Below are 21,337 nucleotides of genomic sequence, written 5' to 3'. Positions count from 1 at the left end.
TGCTCCTTAGCATTTCCCAATTTTCTCAAGGACCCAATCTCCCTGCCCCCCCCCCCCCCCCGCACCCACCTCGACGCTCTTGGTCACGCGCTTTCCCCAAATTCCTGTTCAGGTGTTTAGACTTTCCAGCTTGTTCCTCTGGAGAAACTAGGGTGATTTTCAGAAAGAAGGCACTTGGTAATGTCTGGCAAAAAGCCTAGCTCATTCAGAAAGCCCTTCCACCTGGTTCTCGGTTTATGATTTGCATGAATTCCAGAGATTATCATGGGCATCTGAACTCCTGTTTTATAAACAAACTTTGATCAGGGATTGCAACCTCCCTGGGAAATGAGAGAGAGTAGTGCTGGCCTCACTTTGACAGTGCTACGCACAGAGAATAAAAGAACCCACAGATTCTTAGTTAACATTGAAGGAGCACCCTGGTCTTGATTCTATTTTGTTTACTTGTTTTGGTTCCATGTAGTATTAGGGATTGAAGTCAGCCCTTGAGCATGTTAGACAACCTTTTCATTGCTTCATCAGTTTACTTTCTTCCTCCCTGTTTATTTTTGTAGTTAGTATGTAAGTTAATGCATTTCCTATAGCACGTTCATGTCTATATATTTTCATGTGTGTTCATATATATGTGTGTACACACACACACATATATACATATATACATATATACATATATACATACATACATACATATATATATATATATATTCTCTCTCCCAGAGCTTGCAGTCATTCAAAGCAGGTTGTAGTCAGCAACTGATGCTCTGCCAGCCAAGTGAAACCCTTGTGAGATAAGTTTAAACTAGGAACAGAAGTTAAAATGTATGTTCTTAAAAGAAGATAATATATTTGAAACTTTCAGGCCCATATTGAAATCCATACCATAGATAAAAGCAGATAACGGGTATCTATAATGGCAGGCATAGACTCATACCTTTGAATCCCTGCAAAAACTACAAATTTTGGTTAGAAGCATGAATATTTTTCTGCTGTCCAGAGAGCCAGCTATAAATTGTACAGAGATGTCTTTGACCTGTTGAGAAATACATTCAAGTTCATATTTAAAGGGCAACCAGAATAAATCTAAAATCTTGAGCTTGTGACCGAAGCTGTAAGCAGTCATTGCTCTATCAGCTCATCAGAATTATACCATAGAAGGGGAAAGAAATCAGAAACATTTTCTATATCTTAACCTGTATTTACTTTTTACATCGCTTTTTAGGCCCTCAAAGATTATGAGCTTTTATATACTCAGACTTTTATATATTTTAAAACTTTTTTATCTATAAAGTGAGCTAACAAGTTGACTATAGCTTTGTGGAAGGGTCTGGATACCTGTTGCTGTTAAACTGACAACATTATAGCTGGCCTAGCCATCAATACTATCAGAGATCCCAGGAGGATAAATAAATTATACCAGAATACAGACAAAGCAGCTTCCAAATCTATTAAAAATGACAGGGACCAGAGTCCATACACAGTTAGCCATACCCAGGTCTCCATAGCATTAAACACAGAAGGATGCAGAACAGCAACCTTACAGTATTAGCCAGGATCATAAGGTGATTTTTTTTTTTCCTGTGGAAGAGGGACATGGAAAAGAATGACCTTATTTTGTCTAGGTAAAAGTGGCGCAATCAATTCTCCAAGGTCCTGCTCTTTATCCACAGTCTGGACTGGGTCCTTGCAGCAAGTGTTGCACTGGGGCATCTTGCCCAGTGATAAGCATCATCGTAATCAAGATGGAGACATCATAGTGTTCCATAATCTTCTTTGGAGACCGTAGGTCACTCCTAAAATCTCGAAGTCTCTATCTAATATAATAAGCTTTTTAATAATTATTTTAAATGCCATATTCTGCAGATCTCTGAAGTATTAAGGCTGCCTAGGCATATCTGATTGAACAAACTTTGTTTCTAGTTACATGTTTTAAGTTTGACTTTGAAAACATATACAGGGACCTAAATAAGGCTAAGTCATTAATTGTATCGGTACTTTAAGGATGACTGACTAACTTGTATTCCCTAACAGTCTATAATAAGTTAGCAGCTCTCCTGATACTGAAAACTTTACATTCTGTCAGGTTTAGCCTTAAAAAAAAATGACTTTGAATTGAAGCTAATAGTCATGCTGAGGGTAAAAACAGAACAAGTTTTTTTAATTTATCAATTTCCAGTGTTATTAACTAGTTAACTAGTTAAAATTTTATTGAAATTTTAGCAGATTTTTTATCATATCTAACAAAATAAAGTTATAAATCTGAAGTTACAGAATGTTCATATAAACCAAGTCCAAAGTTTTTTGACTGTTCTGTGTTGAAGGAGCTGCAGGCTGCCTTCCACCCGGCTCCCAGTCGCCTGGCTAGCTTATGCCCCGAGATAATTACACGGAAACTATTCTTTTGAACACTGGCTGGCCCATTAGTTCCAGCCTCTTATTGGCTAGCTCTTACATATTGATCTAACCCATTTCTAATATTCTGTGTAGCACCACAAGCTGGCTTACCAGGAAAGATCTTAACCTGCGTCTGTCTGGAGTGGGAGAATCATGGCTACTGCCTGACTCTGCTTCTTTCTCCCAGCATTTTGTTCTGTCTACTCCGCCTACCTAATTTTCTGTCCTATCAAAGGCCAAGCAGTTTCTTTATTAATTAGCCAATGAAAGCAACAGATAGAAAGATGACCCTCCTCCATCAGTTCTGCTCTGTTTTATTCTCTTGTCCTTGTGTCTGGGCTCAGACTCACAGAGTGAAAGAGAAAGCTTTTAAATAAACATGGGGTATAACAAAGGAAGAGTCATAATCCAGTTCTAGAGTCAGATTTTCAATTAAAAAAAAACAGCATAAAACAGTTTTAACATTATCTATACCAAAAGTCATCTGAATTTCTGCTAACCCAAATCCAGTAACCAGAGCTCATCGGTAACTTTTGAAGTCAGGCCCATAAAGGGGACCACATCAGTGATGAGCGGCAGAGACAGCAAAAATATCCAAACCATTTCTGTCTCAGTGCAAGAAACTTACATAGGCAAACTTTTCAACAAAACAAGCACATTCAGTATTTGCAGATAGGAGAAACCACAGTTCATATTTTATTTAAGAGTAAAATTAGTTTATTAGTAAGGAAATAATTTATTAATTAATACAACTAAACTACTTGTGGAAAGTGCCTGACTCTATTTTAAAGGCAGGAGCCATTATGCTGTATTTTAAAAAATAAGTTTCTGTTCATTGTAAGTGATTAGTGGTAGCTCTGCTTCCTCCAACCTAACATTCCCCAACCCATGACCTTGATCTGGTTTTGAGAATACCCTAACCCTTCCCAACCCTTTCTAATCACATGGTAGATGATCACCGATGTTTTTAAGGTTTTTGTTTTGTTTCATTTTTTTGTATTTCCCTATTGCACCATTGTCTCCCTTCTGTAAAACTACTCATGATTTTATTTTAAAGGACCCCAAGAAATGGATTCAAGGCTGCTCTCTTTAACCAAACTTAGGAGACAGTTGCTGGACAGCTCTTGGTGCACCCCAATACAAAATCAAGCTGGCTTCAAATTAAATTATGGTAGTGATCTTATTCTAGCCATTGGAGTTAACATTTTCTGAAGAGCTCCAGTGAGATTTAGATCACCAAGCTAAATTCTAAACCCAGACCTTTACTCTGAAACTCCATGGGCCTGTGGAGCTGCCTTAGGAGGAAAGTGTCTTGAGAAGTTCCAAGGCTCCAGGGCTCCCTTCAGGAGCTGAGAAAAACAGCAAGCATCTACTGAGGCCAGGACTCCTCCTTGTAAGTTATAGTCTGGATCTGTTTGTAGGATCCCTATCTATTTACTAATGTAACTACATTTAAGCTGTATATTTCGTTGATAACAGGGTCTTTCTCATCTGCCACTTGTCTCCTGTGAAATACCCTCACTAGTTGAAAGTCTTTCCAGTATATTATAGACTCTCTGGAATTTTAAGAATCAGTGACACACAGGGAATTGAAACTACATGTTGGAAGACATCTTTAAATCTGACAGTGGTTGTTGAGCGGCTTCCCTCCAGAAGAAATTATACTTACATCCCAAGTCAAGGTGTGGGATTTAGTTCAATTCTAAGGATGTATGAAGCTCGGGGCCATCATGGATCCCAACAAAGGACATCCTGGAGCATAAATGTGTCATGAAGAAATGCTGAAATGGCAGGTACCCAGGAAGGGACCCATACTTCAAGCTAAAGAAAAAGCACTGCACAAGTCAAGAGTGATTGGGTTGTCATCAAACATGGAATATGTGGTATAGGAATAATAATTTATTGGAACCATGGACACCAAAACAGAAAATTTGCCAATTCTAAAACCAGGTTAAGCAAGGAAAATGAATTTCTAGAATCATGAATATTCATACCCATTTAACAGAAAACTGTAATGAGCAAGCTGAGTGCTAGGAAGGAGTGTTAAGTAGAGCATTTATTATATTAAAATGAGTGGAAAACTGGTGGATCATGCTTGTAACTTCTTTGAGATACAAGAAAGAAGAAACCTCTGGGATCAGGTGGTACTGTGTAGTTCCAGGACAAAAAGACCATTGCAATTTTGAAACAAAACATCTGTAATCATCTTCATGACATCTTCAGTGGATGGGACCTATTGGCACTACCTCATAGAGGGAGAAGAAAGGCTCAGCAGGACAGCAAGGTCCCCTACTGAAGTTGCTTAAGCACCAAACAACCACTAAGTGCTGGAAGGGACACTGGAAGTTTCATAGCTGCTTAAAAATAAAACAGGGATAGCTTATGCTGGAGAGGATATGGAGTAAGGGGAACACTCATCCATTGCTGGTGGGAATGCAAACTTGTACAACCACTTTGGAAATCAGTATGTTGGTTTCTAAGAAAATTGGAAATCAACCTAACTCAGGATCCAGCAATACCACTCTTGGGCATATACCCAAATGATGCTCAATCATACTTTAAAAGAGCTTTTGTTCACTATGTTCATGGCAGCATTAATTGTAATAGCCAGAACCTGGAAATAACCTAGATGACCCTCAACCAAATAATGGATAAAGAAAATGTGGCATATTGACACATTAAAGTACTACTCAGTGGTAAAAAAACAATGACACCTTGATTTTTGCATGCAAATGGATGGAATTAGAAAACAATATCTTGAGTAAGGTAACTAAGCCCCAAAAAGATTAATATGGTATGTACTCACTCATAAGTGGATACTAACTATAAACAAAGGACATTGAGCTTATAGTTCTCGATCCTATAGAAGCTAAGTAATAAGGTGAACCCAAAGGAAACCATATATAGACCCACCTGGAAAATGGAAACAGACAAGATCGCCTGACAAAACTGGGAGCATGGGGGTGGTGGGAGAAGGGAGGGTAGGAGGGGAAGAGGAGGGGAGAAGAGGATGGTTGAGGAGAACTTGAGGAAATGGGATAGTCAAGATGGAGGAAGGACAGAGATGAGAGCAAGGAAAGAGATATTTTGATCAAGCGAGACATATTATAGAGTTATTAGAAACATGGCTCTAGAGAAATTTCCAGGAATCCACAAGGATGACCCCACCTAAGATTCTAAGCAATAGAGGAGAGGGGGCCCAATTTTGACTTGCCCTGTAATCAGACTGATGATTATCTTAAATATCACCATAAAACCTTCATTCAGTAACTGATGGAAACAGAGGCAGAGACCCACATTGGAGCCCTGGACCAAGCTCCCAAAGCCCAGTTGAAGAGCAGAAGGAATGAGAATATGAACAAGGAGGTCAAGACCATGATGGGTTCACCCAATGAAACAGTTTGCCTGATCTAATAGGAGCTCACCAAATCCAGCCAGACTGGGAAGGAACAAGCATAGGACCAAACTAGTCCCTCTGAATGTGGGTGACAGTTGCATGGCTGGGGCAGACTGAGGAGCCACTGGCAGTGGGACCAGGATTTATCCTTACTGCATGTACTGACTTTTTGGGAACCTATTCTCTTTGAATGTATACCTTGCTCAGCCTAGATATAGTAGGGAGGGCCTTGGACCTTCCACAAAGCAATGTGGCTTACCCTTTCTTAGGATTAGATGGCGGTGTGGTGGGAGGGTGTGAGGAGGGAATGGAAGGGAGGGAGGGAGTGGGAACTTGGATTGATTTTTTTTAATCTAATAAATTAAAGAAACAAAACAAAACAACAAAAATGAAGTGGGGAACAACCTGCTTGTCCACATGCTCCCGTAAATGGCCCTAAGAAACTGGTATACAAAGGTGGAAATGGTTGGTTTTCTCAGTGCCAGGAGAGAATAAATACAGATGTCCCCAGGAAAGTCATGTGGCAGGTGTGATGGGAAAAAGCCACTTTAGTCTTGTTCTATCCTCACATTCCTCACATATCCTCTTTGGTGCTCGGTACAAAACTTGGGTCATTTAACTTACATCAAATCAAGAGGACAGAGGGATGGATTCCAGCAGCAGAACTTTGGACTTTCCTGTTATGACTAAGTTGCTTTCAGTCAGAGGAAGACATCTTTGGTCCTTAGTTATCAGGATAGACCTTGTCTTGGGTATGTCATATCCTGGAGTTGTCCACAGTCATGGATTTCAATTATATCAAGGTGGACATACTTTGTAAACACCGTAGGCACTCTTTTTCTTCTCTTTCCTAAGCTTCTTTTTCTCTTTTCAAGCTTCTTCCTAAATTTTAATTTTGACTGCAGTTTGCCATCTTATATGTTTATAAGACAGTAACAGAGAGATGATTAACACCCTGCTTTTGGTAAAATATTCTCATTTCCTGTCCAATGGCTTAAACACCAAGTATCAAGCAGAAATTCAGAGAGAAGGGTTGTTGTGCCTTACAAGTGACTGGTGTGGAAAAAGTGAAGTAGAATTCGATGTTCAACAAACCAGGTAACTTCAGGCAATTACTGCTTTTGAATCTCTTACTGGGTTGCTCTGAAACTTTTATTCCAAGATAGTCAGGGCTCAAGGAAGGGACATAGAAGCAAGGATAAACCTACAGAGGAGATCTCATCGCTGGGGGTAGAAAAGGGACACTAGAACATGCAAAATCATGGAGGAATGGTAGTGGGAAATAGCACTCACAAGATCTTTATGGGAAGGAGACACCACTCTCACCAACTTAAAAAGCCACGGCGATGCAGTTTGTAGGTGGAAATGTTTATTAGGACTCATAATCAAAGACTTCCCTAAGTTTCAGGTTCCTTATGATAACATGGTACTCGGTACTAGGTCTTATTACATCGAGGCCTCATCAATTATGTATTTACTGTGATAAGTTCAGGATGGGTGAAGCAGTTTATTCTGTATTGTGAAAAACAGAGGCTTCTTAGAATGCGTCTTACCTAGAAACACTCCACTTAACAAGCAGATTGTCTCCACTTTGAGAATAAAAGATGACTGAACATCTGGGTGGACATAATAATGGTACCATCTGTCTAGCACCACCCACAGCACAGACTGTTAAATGTCTTATTCTTAGGCGTAGGAAGCACTCTTATAAACTGATCAGCATGAATGAGATTATAAGGGCATACCACAATAACCAGACCTAGAACTAGGAAAGGATATAATTCTCTCATCTGGGTAACAGCAATGTGCAAATAACTTGAACTGTGATTGTGACAGCCCTCAATAACTTGTCGTTTTACACCTGATGTGTGATCAAAGATAGACATCTAGAGATTGTCAAGTGGCCTAGATGATTTAGTCCCACCATCAATATAACCTACTTAAAATGACTCATATATGTTTGGCTTTTGAAACTGCCTTTTTTCTTTTAGTGACCACGTCTATCAGGGTTCAGCATTACTATGCCATTTCTGATGCTCTCTTATATCGTATTCTGCCAGCATCCTGTGATTGCAGACTTCTGATGTGAGCCACTTTAGTGTAAGAAGAGGATTATTGTAAGAGATGTTCACACCCTACACACCCTAGTCCTGTGTAAAAAGGTAGGGCATAAATGTCTGATGGAAAACTCAAGGCTGAAAGGTACTAGGGAGACAGAAAAAGGTTCACATTTGCTCCCAAACATGCTTCCCTGGTTTGGATATCTGTGATCTCACCCAACCTGGTGCCGGACAATAGTCAAGGTCCTTCTACCATAAGTAAGCCACAGAAGGTACTTTAGCATGACTTATTTTGCCTGCTTGTGACTAGGGAATCACTCTGCCATGCTGACTTCCAGGAGGACCATTCAGGCAGAGCAAGATGGGGAAGTCACAGACCTGCCAATTGGGAAAGTCTTTATGGTCAGCACTGTGGCTCTCCCTGGAGTTAGTTCTAACTCTTTTTCACTCTTTTTCCTTGTCTAGATGAACTGCTTGAACATTCCAGAAACAAGCACACACGTATGATAGGATGAATGAATGATAGAAATTGAACTTATAACTTCTATGATGCTATTTACAATTTAGATAATTTTTATTCCACTATTTCCTCTGACTCTGCCCTATAAAAATACTTTTCTTATGAAGAGAATTATTGTTCTCTGGACCTTTTACATAAAAAGATGTGTCACTGAGAACTTAAGTGATTTTTCCAAGGACAGCATGGAGATGAGGGTTGTCTAAGAATTGTATCTGATATCATTTGTCTACATCTTTCCTTCTATTGCCTTCATCCTGTCCCCTCCCATGTGAACAGGCTCCAGCACCTTGAGAGTACATGCCAGTTTTTTTTCTCTTTCCATCTCAGACATCACAGTCTAGGGACAGCAGAGATGCGGTGACTGACTGGGGAAAGGGTGAGGCCCATTCTGAACTTCAGGCTCAGCTTCTCGTTGACTGGGGACTTGAATGTAAAGTTTTGCAAAAGAGCAGTGAAGAAAATGAACAGCTCAGACCTGGCCAATTGTTCTCCCAGGCAGGCTCTCTTTCCTGTGAGACCAAAACGGAAGATCTGTTATTGTCTCAACTGGTATTAGCGGCTCCAAGGACTAATATCTCAAGTACCTCCTTCAAGTCTTGAGTTGATCCTTTACATTTACATTCAGCTGCTCATTTATGTCTGCCATATGCTTTGATTACTCAGAGCACAGAATCTGGAGGTCATAAATTGCAAATTGCCTCCATGGGCAGGTAGTTCTTTGTAAGAGCAGTGCGTGGGAAGGTAGAAATGGAAGTCCAGCGATGACTCATTCTAAAAGCTTTCAAAACCCAGTTAACAACGTCATTGAAGCATTAGACCATGTTTCTGCAGCAAAATTACTGATGCTTTTCAGCCCATAATGAAATACAAACAAGTAAGTGTGTCAGCGAAGTGTGCCTAAAGTGAAGGTCATTTTTCTTCTATGCCCACCATCCTCTTCCTTTTTGATTTATGATGGTGACATAAATCAAGATGATCACCCTTTCTATAAATGGAACTAAAAAGAAGAAATCAGGACATTTCAGGGACTGAGCCATGGGTGAGTACAGAAGTGTCATTATCTGCCTGGCCTTTCTGTGGTCCAGATGAGACCACACTAGTTAGTCCCCACTGACATATAGTCCTCCAGACAGGCTAGAGAATGCAGGTGGGATTAGGAACAACTCTACCCCAAGAATTCTATACCATTTCTCCTACTCCCTGTTAGAGATGTGACAAATTGGCTCTACAATTTCTCTGAAATCACCACTCAGTTGCTTCCATACACACTGGGGAATATTTGATCTGCAGAGAGGCAGAGTACAGAGTACAATGTCTTTCTACCAGGAGGCAAAGTCTTCAATATCCCCTGGGGAAAAAACAGAGGACTTATAGAAATCAAGGACCAAACCTCTTAATTCCACTGAGCTAATGGCTATTTGCCAGGGACAAAGTGAACCTCCCCTATAACTTGATCTCGTTATAGGAAGGAAGATGCTTATTAACATTTCTGGTTGATGGCCATCATTTTCAGACCCAGGTTTTCCAGCAGGCGGCTGTCACAAATCTATTGTAGGAAGTTAGACACTGGTAAAGGCGGATATCCCTGTCAACAGGATCCTACTTGATCATGAATACAGATTGCCACGCACCCAAAACCTCATAAAGTTTAAAGATATTGGAGGATGACCCTTGAAAATCAAGTGTTCTGTCTGTTACAGCATTCTAAAGGAAGAATGAAACAAAATGTCCTGACTGGTGAGGAGTCGCCTGCTTTGTTAGTTTGGTTGCTGCTGTTGTCTGTTAGGTTTTGCTTTTTCCTTTGGTTTAGGGAGGCCATGGAGATTCCACTACCCAGTGTCCAGTTTAAAAACAGAGCTAGCACAGACCTTTCCTTCGTGACTTCAAACTAAATAGCAGTCGAGTTAGGTCTTTCACTCATCCTCACACAGACTCTTTGGGCATTATATTCAACCAAATGGGGTGCTATTTAGACAACTATTTCTCACTAAGATCCTCTCCTTGATAAGAAGATATGACACTCAGGTATCATTGACCTTGGCTCAGATCAACAACCTACTTGTAGCTGAGAAAATAATGGGCTCGTTTTTGACTGCTAAGACAGTCCAAATGTAAAATTCTAATTATAATACTTTTGCACCAGTTACACACTTATCTCTCAAGCAAAATTCATGTCAGTGGAAATATAGAGAAGATCATTCTCTGACCTTACTCTTCTTCTGGGATCTGGTGGATTATCCAGTCAGTGTACCATTACATTTCACCTTTCTCAGCAAGATTTCGGTATCTAATCATAATTTTAAGTGATTTTCATCCTTACCCCTGTCTCTGGATGTTCTATATGAAGTTATGATAGAAGAAACCTAAATGACAGCTTCTTAAGTTGGCTGAGGAGAATCCTCTTAAATCTTTCATCCAGAGCAGTGGCCTCCTCCGTGTTGTACACTTGCAGCAGACAATAGTGCCATGGAAATCAATCTTGACGATGTGTATGACTGTGCTTGCTAATGGTTCTTCTGATGGATTCTTGCATGTTCTGTTCTTCTGATAAGGACAACACTGCCCCAACTCTTTCTTAATGAGACTCACAGTAAGAGTTATAATAGCACTAACTGTCCTCGTTTTTGTCTTCCACAGTTGCTGCCTCACCCACATAGCATTCTCCAGTATCAAATGATTGATTTATGTTCTGGATCTTCACCATCAGTTACGTTTTATCCTGACTTTCTAGGCTACCCTCCTCTAGAACACTCCAATTGCAAAAGCTCTTTTCTCCATTTCTACTTTTGTATAATTTTAGCTTCTTTGTCAAAAGCCTATCATTTTTGATAAAGGAGCTAAAAGTATACAATGGAAGAAAGAGAGCATCTTCAACAAATGGTGCTGGCAGAACTGGTTGTCAACTAGTAGAAGAATGAAAATAGACCCATATCTATCACCATGCACAAAACTCAAGTCCAAATGGATTAAAGACCTCAATATCAGTCTGAACACACTGAAGCTGATAGAAGAGAAAGTGGGAAGTACTCTACAACATATGGGCACATGAGACCACTTCCTACATATAACCCCAGAAGCACAGACATTAAAGGCAACATTGAATAAATGGGACCTCCTGAAACTGAGAAGCTTCTGTAAAGCAAAGGACACTGTCACTAAGACAAAAAGGCAACCCATTGACTGGGAGAAGATTTTCACCAACCCCGCAACAGACAAAGGTCTGATCTCCAAAATATATAAAGAACTCAAGAAACTAGAAGTTAAAATGCTAATTAACCCAATTAAAAAATGGGGCACTGAACTGAACAGAGAATTCTCAACAGAAGAAGTTCAAATGGCCAAAAGACACTTAAGGTCATGCTCAACCTCCTTAGCGATCAGGGAAATGCATTTTGAAATTCTAAAGGTAAAGACTAATTTAGTAATGTTTAAAGTAAAGCCAATTTAATAAAAATACCCATCATGCAAATAAACATAGAAAATTAAAATGAGGAAGATATTGACTAATAATAAATCATGAATGGAGAAAAAATAAATAAGAAACTTAGGAGTTAGTTCTCATATGTCCAAGATTTTAATAAAAGCAAATGAATAATTGTATCAAAAATAAAATTATGATCTGACTGGCTAAAAAATTGATATGGAGTCTTAGAGTGTTTCAAGCAGAAGCATTTAAAATATAAAGTTGCTGCCCATTTGGCATAGAGTCAAAAATTACTGCATCTTTGTGCCTTTTAAGAAATGTATTTTCTGTCTACTTAGTTTTTTCAATAGTTTCCTTGGTCTTCATCTCTTTATGGTCTTCAAAAGGCTACTGCTACAAAATTTAGAGCAGGAAGGAATTTTTATAATATGCACTATTTCATATACTAACATGAAAAAGTAAACACACCAGCATGTGGCCCAAGATCCCAACTGTTGTGACCTAGAAATGCTATGTCATAGATACTTTTCCTATGTCAAATACTATTACACGAAGGTTTAATATGGTAATCTTATTATGAAATGCTGCACTTTTCCATCCCTGGGACTTCTGGACCTCACCTATGGTCACTAAAATCTGAACGTCCTTCTCATGCATTCCTGTGCAGTAATCTACTTGGGAAAAAGGATGAGGTACCCTGTGTGAAAGAAGGCCAGGAACTCTTTCCTGCCAACATCGATGAATGGACTTTTAATTTATTAAATCATAGTTGCAAAACTTTGCTATCCTGGGTACTTTATGTTATGCCATGCAATAATATTCCAAGTTAATTTTTACAACAATCACATATACTAGGTAAAATAATACTCTGTAAATACAAATAAGGGCTATGAATCAGTGGTCTTCTTTGTCAAACAGTATCTGTCAAAAATAAACCAAATCATAAAAAGTAGTAAATAAAAATGGATTTACATATGTTAAATGATGCCATCTGCCACAGTTTTAAATATAAAAGACAAAGTGTTTATGTTTATACTGTATTTTATTTGAATATTAATTTGATTAAATAATCTTATTATTGAACATATACATTATGAATAATATCTTAAAAGAAAAAGTTTAACTTATTTAATTATGTACATATTTTAGTCTTGAGTTTTACCTCCCGAGCATTGGGCTCTCTGTAAGTGCCACCCACTGAACACCATTTGTATTAAGCTTTTTTTGTCAGCCACCTTTTTCTTCCCAGAGTCCTTGCTGTCCCTGAAATTTCCACCTAACCTCTTCCTACATGGCTATTGACCATTCAGTTCTTTATTAAACCTATAAGAAGACACCTTTGATGGGGGAGTTACTTTCATTGGTTAATAAAGAAACTGCCTTGGCTCATTTGATAGGCCAGCCCTTAGGGGGGTGGAATAGACAGAACAGAATGCTGGGAAGAAGAGAAGTGAGGTCAGATGCCATGGAGGAAGACGTGATGAAGCTCCAGACCAAGATGGACGTAGGTTAGAATCGTCCTGGTAAGCCACCACCTTGTGGTGCTACACACATTAAGAGAAATGGGTTAACCAAGATGTGAAAATTAGCAATTAAGAGGCTGGAACTATTGGGCCAGGCAGTGTTTAAAAGAATACAGTTTCCATGTTATTATTTTGGGGCATAAGCTAGCCAGGCGGCTGGGAGCTGGGTGGCAGGAACACAGCCCGCTCTTCCTTCTACACACCTTTACAAAGACATCTCTTCATAGTGTAAACAAATATTCTGCAACAGTGAAGCCACTATATAATTCAGTGTGGAGACCCATCAAAAAGTTAGAAATATATCTACAAGATAACTGTCTTTGGGCGTATATTCCAGTAACTATTTCCTACTATAGAGATATGTCTGTGTTCACTGCTGTTCTATTCATTATATCGAGAGAATGAAAACAGTCTATATGTTCATCAACTGACAAATAGATAATGAAAATGGAGCATATTTATACAGTGGAATATTATTCCACTGTTCACAAAAACTTTGAGTTTCTCTTCATTTAGGTTGATGTTGGCTATGGGCTTACGGTAATGCCTTTATGATGGTATTTCCTTTATATCCCTAATCTCCCCAGGATTTTTATCATGAAGGGTTGTCATATTTTGCCAAAGCCTTTTCTGCAAGTAGTGATATGATCATGCAATTTTTTTGTCTTTCAGTCTGTTTTTGAGGTGGATTATGTTTATCAATTTATTTATATACTGAACCATCCCTGTATCTCTGGAATGAGGCCTACTTGATTGTGGTGGAAATCTTTACCTTTCTGATGTGTTCTTATTCTTCAGTTTCCAAGTATTTTCTTGAGAATGTTTACATCTATGCTCATAAGAGATATTGGTCTGTAACATCTTTCTTTGTTGGGTCCTTGTACAATTTAGGTATAAGAGTCATTGTGACCTCATAAAGTGAGTTAAGAAATATTTAGCTTCTATTTCATAGAATAAATTGATGGGTATTGGTAATAATTATCCTTTTATTGTCTGATAGAATTATGAGCCAAATCCATCTGGTCCTGAGTTTTTTTTTGTTGTTGTTGTTTGGTTGTTTTTTTTTTATTTGTTTGTTTGTCCTGTTCTGTTTTTTTCCCCATTGGAAGACTTCTGTCTATTTTGCTATTATTAGGCATTTTGGGCCAGTTTAAATTGCTTATCTAATCGTGATTTATCTTTAATAGATTACATATATCACAAAATTCATCCATTTCTTTTATATTTTTCAGTTTGGTGGAGTACAGTTTTTTTAAAACATAGTTCTTTATTGAATCTTTGGGAATTTCATATTATCCACCCAGTACCTGTTCACCTCTTAGTGCCTTCATAACCTCCCCTTACCCCTGCAGCATTTCCCATAAAGAATCCTCCCCCAAATCAATTAAAAACAAAACAAGATATGCAAAAATACCCACCTCAGTCCTTGATCTTGCCAACACCTTCTCATTCATTCTAGTGATATTAGGGTCTGCAGTGTGCCATACAGTATACCCCTTTATCCAATCAGCCCCACCCACAAAATGTTCATTGCGATGAGTTATTGATCTGGTTCAAGTCCTCAGCACATTATCCTTACTGGTCCCTCACCAAAACTGCTCTTGGACATCCTGCTATTGCCCAAGTCATGGAGATCCTGTGGAATATCATTCTGTAGAAACAGTCCCTTCATGCACTCTAGCAGGACATAGATATGGCAGATGTTATGGTGGGTCAATCGAAGTCCCAGAATATGGGTATGGGTTGTGACTGAGCTGGTCGATCTGCGATATTGGGACTACCTCCCTCAAGTAAGGTGTGGAGCCAGTTCTCCTAGATCCGTGTCATAGTGACCAACTCTTCCATGCCTATGGTGTGGGGTAGAGCCATCTCTCCTGAGCATGGGATCCAGTTTTCCATGAGGATGGAGCCAGATCTCCAAAAAAGGGCAGGGCTAGTCATCCCAGGGATAGGGAAGGCAGGACCTACATAACATAATCCTTGGATTTCAAAATGTATGGTTCCTATGACTTCCTGTTGCACACAGGCTAAGGACATCACCACAGACCCCAGGGGGTCATAGGAACCATGGATTTTATGTCTTCATTTTGTCATAAAGCTGATAGGTGTGCTGGTAAATTACTAATATAAGATCTCCCTGTAGGTACTTAGTGCTATGAACTTGCCTCCTAAAACTGCATTCATTGTACACTATAGAATTGAATATGCTGTGTTTTCATCATCATGTAATTCTTAAAATGTTTTAAAAATTCCTCCTTGATGTCTAGATGAAGTTATTTTTCATTTAGTAGTGAGTTGTTCAATTTTCATGAGTTTATTCCTGTTGTTGTCCATATACAGGTCTAAGCCACAGTTGTCAGATAGAATGTAGTCTGCTATTTCACTTTTTGTATTGAGTTTTGTTTTTGTCCAAGTGTTTGGTAAATTTTGTAGAGTATTCATGAGCTACTGAAAAGAAAGCATGTTATTTTGTGTTTGGGTGAAATGTTGTACAAATGTCTGCTAGATCCATTTGATTTCTGTCATTATTTAACTCCAGCATCTCCCTGTTTCATTTTTGCTTGGTTGCAGGAAAGAGCTAAGGAGATCCTGTCTCCCAGAAGAGGGTAGGTCCCTAGGAAGTGTGAAGTGTGCTGGGAAGAGGCACACCTACAAATAGGTTTTGGTGAGACAAAGAATATGCTTGGAGAGACAAGGATGAAAGTGCTAGTGGAGCCCTGGATCTACACTAAGAGTTGGAGTCTCTAGTGCATGGAACTGAAGTGGCAGGAGTGGAACCTTTCAACATGATGCTACAGGACTTGGTGGGACAGGAGAGATCATAATGGAGGAGAGGAAAGACAGTAAAAATCACCTGAGTCCCCGCCTGGTGTGGCCACTAGGAATCTCAGGTAGATGATGTGTCTAGGTATTAGAGACTGACACAATTAGGGATGGGCTAGAAGGGAGCTGACAGTGTCTCCAGGAATGAGTAAAGCTGAATTTGAACCAAAGAACAAAGGGATGGCAGATTCTCCAAAGAAGGTAGGGTGGGAGGAAAAGCACCAGCAAGCAGGTTGCTACAGGGCTGGGGGTAAGACAGGAGAAATCACATTAGAGGACAGGAAGGACAGTGAAAATTGCCTCTCTGCGTCCCAGCTGTCTGTGGCCACTGGGAGTCCCAGGCAGACAATGCTTCTAGGTATCAGAGGTTGACATCGAGGAGAGGAGGAAACTTCTTGCTAACCTAGATAGGTCATATGTTTGGTCCTCTGCTAGAAGACTTAAATGATGTCTTAGTTTTGTTTCTTATGATCGTCATAAGTTATTTGGGCAAAAGCAAATTAAGAAAGAAATGGCTTACGTAACTCACAATTCCAGGGTTCAGGCAATCAGTTTTGGAAAGTCAAGGTAGCAGAAAATTGGAACAACTGGCCACATTGCATCCACAGATAACAGTGAATCTGCTAGTGTTTTTCACACTTTCATCGTTCACAGTCTCCTTCCTAGGGAGTGGTGCTTCCCTGAGCACCAGATCTTCCTCTGAAATTAGCATAATCAAGACCATCTCTCAAAGACACCCCCTAAGTCAAACTAATTCAGACACCCTTTTGTTGAAATTCTCTTCCTGGGGAATCCTAAATTCTGTTATGTTGACAGTTACAAGAGCCCTTCAATGATGGGTTTATAGCCCTATTAAGAAGTTTACACAGCCGGGCAGTGGTGGCACACTCCTTTAATCACAGCACTCGGGAGGCAGAGGCAGGCAGATCTCTGGGAATTCGAGGCCTGGGACAGGCATCAAAGCTACAGAAAAACCGTCTCGAAAAACCAAAAAAAAAAAAAAAAAGAAGTTTACACAATGGAAAGCATGTACATTCTCCAAAATAATGCTGGGATGCTGTTAAGATAGGAATGAAGAGACTAAATGGTCAAAAGTGTATCTATATATTTTATATCCATGTGAACACATGAAGTATGTTATATATGTAGACTAATATATGAAACACACACACACACACATATATATAAACTTATATATATGAATACACATGCATACTTATATGTAACTACATATATTGTTATGCACACATCCTAGCTTACAGCTAATAAGAGCTATGGAAATGGAAGGGAGAATATAGGAACCAGGTTACTGGGAAGACTAACAGCAGGTGTTGATGCATTTTACCTCAGTGTTTGTACAAATAAAGGTAAGACATTAAAGAACTTAATAATTCAACTCCATACAGGGGTTGTTACAGCAACGTTTACTGTAATGCAGGGGTAGTCGCTGTGACCCAGCGTGTAAGCCAGTTTAACTTTGCCCTAGTTCTGTGTCAGTGGCAAGACCATAAACGGGTTTATTGTTGCTGATAAGGATGTTTTCTTCCTCTCTCACAGACATTTATTGAGGCCTTATTAAGGGTACGGCTATCTTACCCTTATGTATGTATGTCCAGGTTGGAGGCAGCTCATAATAAACCAATAAATGAGACCTGAAAAAATAAATAACCCCAAGTATTACTAAGAAAAGTAAAGCAAGGTTTGACAAACAAATGCTACTGGTGACCTCTGGAGGTCTGGTGGTCAAGATAGGTCTTTCTGAGCTGGAAGTGCATTTCTTACTTGAATGTTAAGGTTCCAGAGATGCTAGTTGACTCCAAAGGAAGGAAAAGGAACAAGGGAAGTGTGGTATATTCACCTGGAGAAGGCAGAGTAAGTAAGCTAGCCTGCTCCATGTCATTGGAATAAAGTTCAGGAGATGGGGAGCTTCAAGTCAGAGAACATAAACACACTCCGAGAGAGTAGTTAGCTCTTAACTGTTACTTTCCATTTTTGCTCTGGAACTAAGATAAGGCATAGTATCATAGTGGTTAGTGTACCCTCATCATGGAGTAAAGCAGCTTGCCTTTGGTGGTTGTTAAGGAGAGCAATAACTCCCTTGTATAATGAAACCTTCCCGGGCACCCCGTAAGGTACCAAGCTGTAACCTGTCACATCAGAGCAGGGCAGATGATGGCGCACAAGAAAATCACTTCCTGCAGGCTCTGCCTCCAAGTTCGGCTTTGTTCCTCCTTCAACAAGGCTGAACCTTTCAAAGAATCCACTACCTTCTAATAGTGACATCAGTTGGGGATAAAGTCTTCTTTAGAGGAATGAGCTTTGGGGAAATATTATAGATATAAACCACAATAGTGTTTGTATCTAAAATTTATTTTAAAATTCTTATTTACATATTTAGGACAAATTTATGAAAGTAGAACAACTAGGTGAAAGAACATATATAGTTAAATATTGATAAATATAACTTGATCCCCAGGCTAGAGTCCCTGACACCATGTACAATGATGTTCAGAACTTGTGACTACTTCTTAAGTGAATAAGACAAAAGTGATTGCATTGTCTCTAATTTTTGTTATCTTTTTAATTGTGTTATTTTAAAACTCTATAGTGTTGCCACTCATTTTAAAAAGCTACTTGCATTTATTTATTTACTATTGATTTAAAAACCAAATCTTCTCTCCAATTGTTTTCTTTGGTGTAACAGATCCTTTTCTTGTTGATCTGAACTATATGATGGTTTGCAGGAGAATGGCCTCCTAAGGCTCATGTGGTTGATACTTAGTGGAACTTTTGGGGCAGGATTAGAAGGGGTAGTGACATTGAAGAAGGTGTGTCACTGTCAGTGGGCTTGAAGTTTCAAAAGTCCATGACAATTTCAGTTAGCTTTTCTCTGAGTCTCCTTGTGTCTGAGTATCAGGATGTAAGCTCTCAGCTACTGATCCAGTGTCAACCTTGCCCACCTGTGCCATGCTCCCTGCTATGATGGGCATGGACCCATCACTGAAAGTTTAAGACAAATAAACGTTTTCTAAGTTACCTTGATCATGGTGTATTAACAAAGCAGAAATACATATTGACATATTTCTAAGCAACTAGGCCTTTATCAGTTATTATGTGTTGTTAATATTTCTTAAACAATTCTCCTGGATATTGCATGCAGTATTGTTATTGCAAAGAAGTGTGTGTATGTGGTGTATGTGTTCTGTGTGTATGTGTTGTGTGTGTGGTGGTGTGTGTGTGGTATGTAGTGTGTGTGTGGTGTGTGTGCTATGTGTGTGTGGTGTGTAGTGTGGTGTGTATGTGTATGTGGTGTGTATGTTGTGTGTGCTTTGTGTATGGTGTGTGGTATGTGTATGATGTGTGTATGTGTGTGTGGTATGTGTGTGTGTATAATGTCAAAATTCTCAATCTGTTTTTAAAGACTTGTGCCACGCTTAGACATAATATTCCCATTTCAAAAGTACAATGCAATTCACCCACATTGAAGACTTAATTCCTGGATCCATTTTTACATTGCTTTTGATCATCTGATACTCTTGTTGTAAGAAGTAGATAGAGATAAAACTTCACCCCCCTCCCCTGTTATCTACCTAACCGGTTTCTACCCACTGATTTTAAATGTTTCCCTTTCCAGAAATTGTGGGAAACAAAGATCCTCCCTTCATAATAAGAGTTCCAGAGACTCGGTGTAGTGAAAACCAGACACTTTATTTTATGACTTTGTAAAGTCCAGTGTTGGCCCAAGATAGCAGGGCACTGATTGTAGAGAGCAATCTTTATAGTCCTAGACTCACGGCACTTCCTCCATTCCCTCATTGCTTGGCTAATCAGAAAGGTGCAATCTCACGTCATTTATCCCTACCTTCCTCTCTGACCCTGACTAAAACCACAGGTGAGTTCATCTCCACATCTTCCATTGGGTTTATTGTAAAGTTTATCTGACGCATGACCTTGCAGACAAACTTGGCTTGTAGGAATTTTCTAGTCTAAACTTCTGCTTTGGGTGTGGGAGGATAGCTTAGCAGAGTGGGTGAGGGCCTACGTTAGCAGGGGTGTGCAGGGCTCTATTGCTTCCTTCACCTTTGCATCTGTACTGAAGTTAGTACCTCAGAAAAGGACAGCCACTGGTATTTCTTACAAAATGTGAAGCTTATTCAGTCCCAGTCCAGCTGGCCTTGAAGAGCTCCCAATAGATCAGTTCCATTGTCACAGTGGGTGGGTGCACGCCTCGTGGTCCTGATTTCCTTGCTCATGTTCTCCCTCCTTCTGCTCCTCATTTGGACCTTAAGAGCTCAGACCATTGCTCCAATTTGGGTCTCTGTCTCTCTCTCGATCTATCGCCAGTTGAAAGTTCCTGTGCCATTTTCCTTGGCCTCTCGTCAGCTCTCATTGTCCGCCACATTCCGAGAGTCCGGTTTTATCCCATGTTTTTTCAGTAGCAGTCCAGCTGACCTTGGTGAGCTCCCAATAGATCGGCCCCACTCCAGCTGGACTGGGACTGAATAAGCATGGGTTGAAACTGGACTCTCTGAACATGGCGGACAATGAAGGCTGATGAGAAGACAAGGACAATGGCACTAGGTTTCGATCCTAATACATGAACTGGCTTTGTGGGAGCTTAGCCTGTTTTGATGCTCACCTTCCTGGGCCTGGATGGAAGTGGGAGGACCTTGGTCTTCCTGTAGGGCAGAGAATTTGGACTGCTCTTCAGTATCGAGAGGGAGGGGGAATGGACTGGGGGGGGGAGAAGAGGAGTGGGGATGGGGGAGGGGAGTGGGGGGAGGGGGCAATGTGTGGGAGGAGGGGAGGGAAATGGGAAACGGGGAGCAGTTGGAAATTTTAATTAAAAAAGAATAAAAAAAAAGGAAAAAAAATATGAACACAAAAAAAACAAAAACAAAAAAAAAACAAAATGTGAAGCTTCTTTCTCTTCCTGTTTCTACCTACTTAGCATTTATCTATGATCTTTCTGTCATCTACCTATCAATCAATCTGTCTGCCTACTTATCTATCTACCTATCTACCTGCTTATCTATTACAGAGGCTATGTGGGCTTTCCATTGGTTTTATTGTTGTTACTATTGGTATTTTTGAAATTACAGAAGTGTAGTTATTTTTGTATGTGAATTTTAATGTTTGCTGTCTCACTCCACAATTTTCATTTGTTTTAGTTTTTTTTTTAATTCTTTTGTTTGTTTT

This window comes from Chionomys nivalis, chromosome 11 (genome assembly GCF_950005125.1).
Source record: "Chionomys nivalis chromosome 11, mChiNiv1.1, whole genome shotgun sequence".
NCBI classification, from domain to species: domain Eukaryota; kingdom Metazoa; phylum Chordata; class Mammalia; order Rodentia; family Cricetidae; genus Chionomys; species Chionomys nivalis.
The sequence above is the reverse complement of the archived record's forward strand: the minus strand, read 5'-3'. Positions refer to the sequence as shown.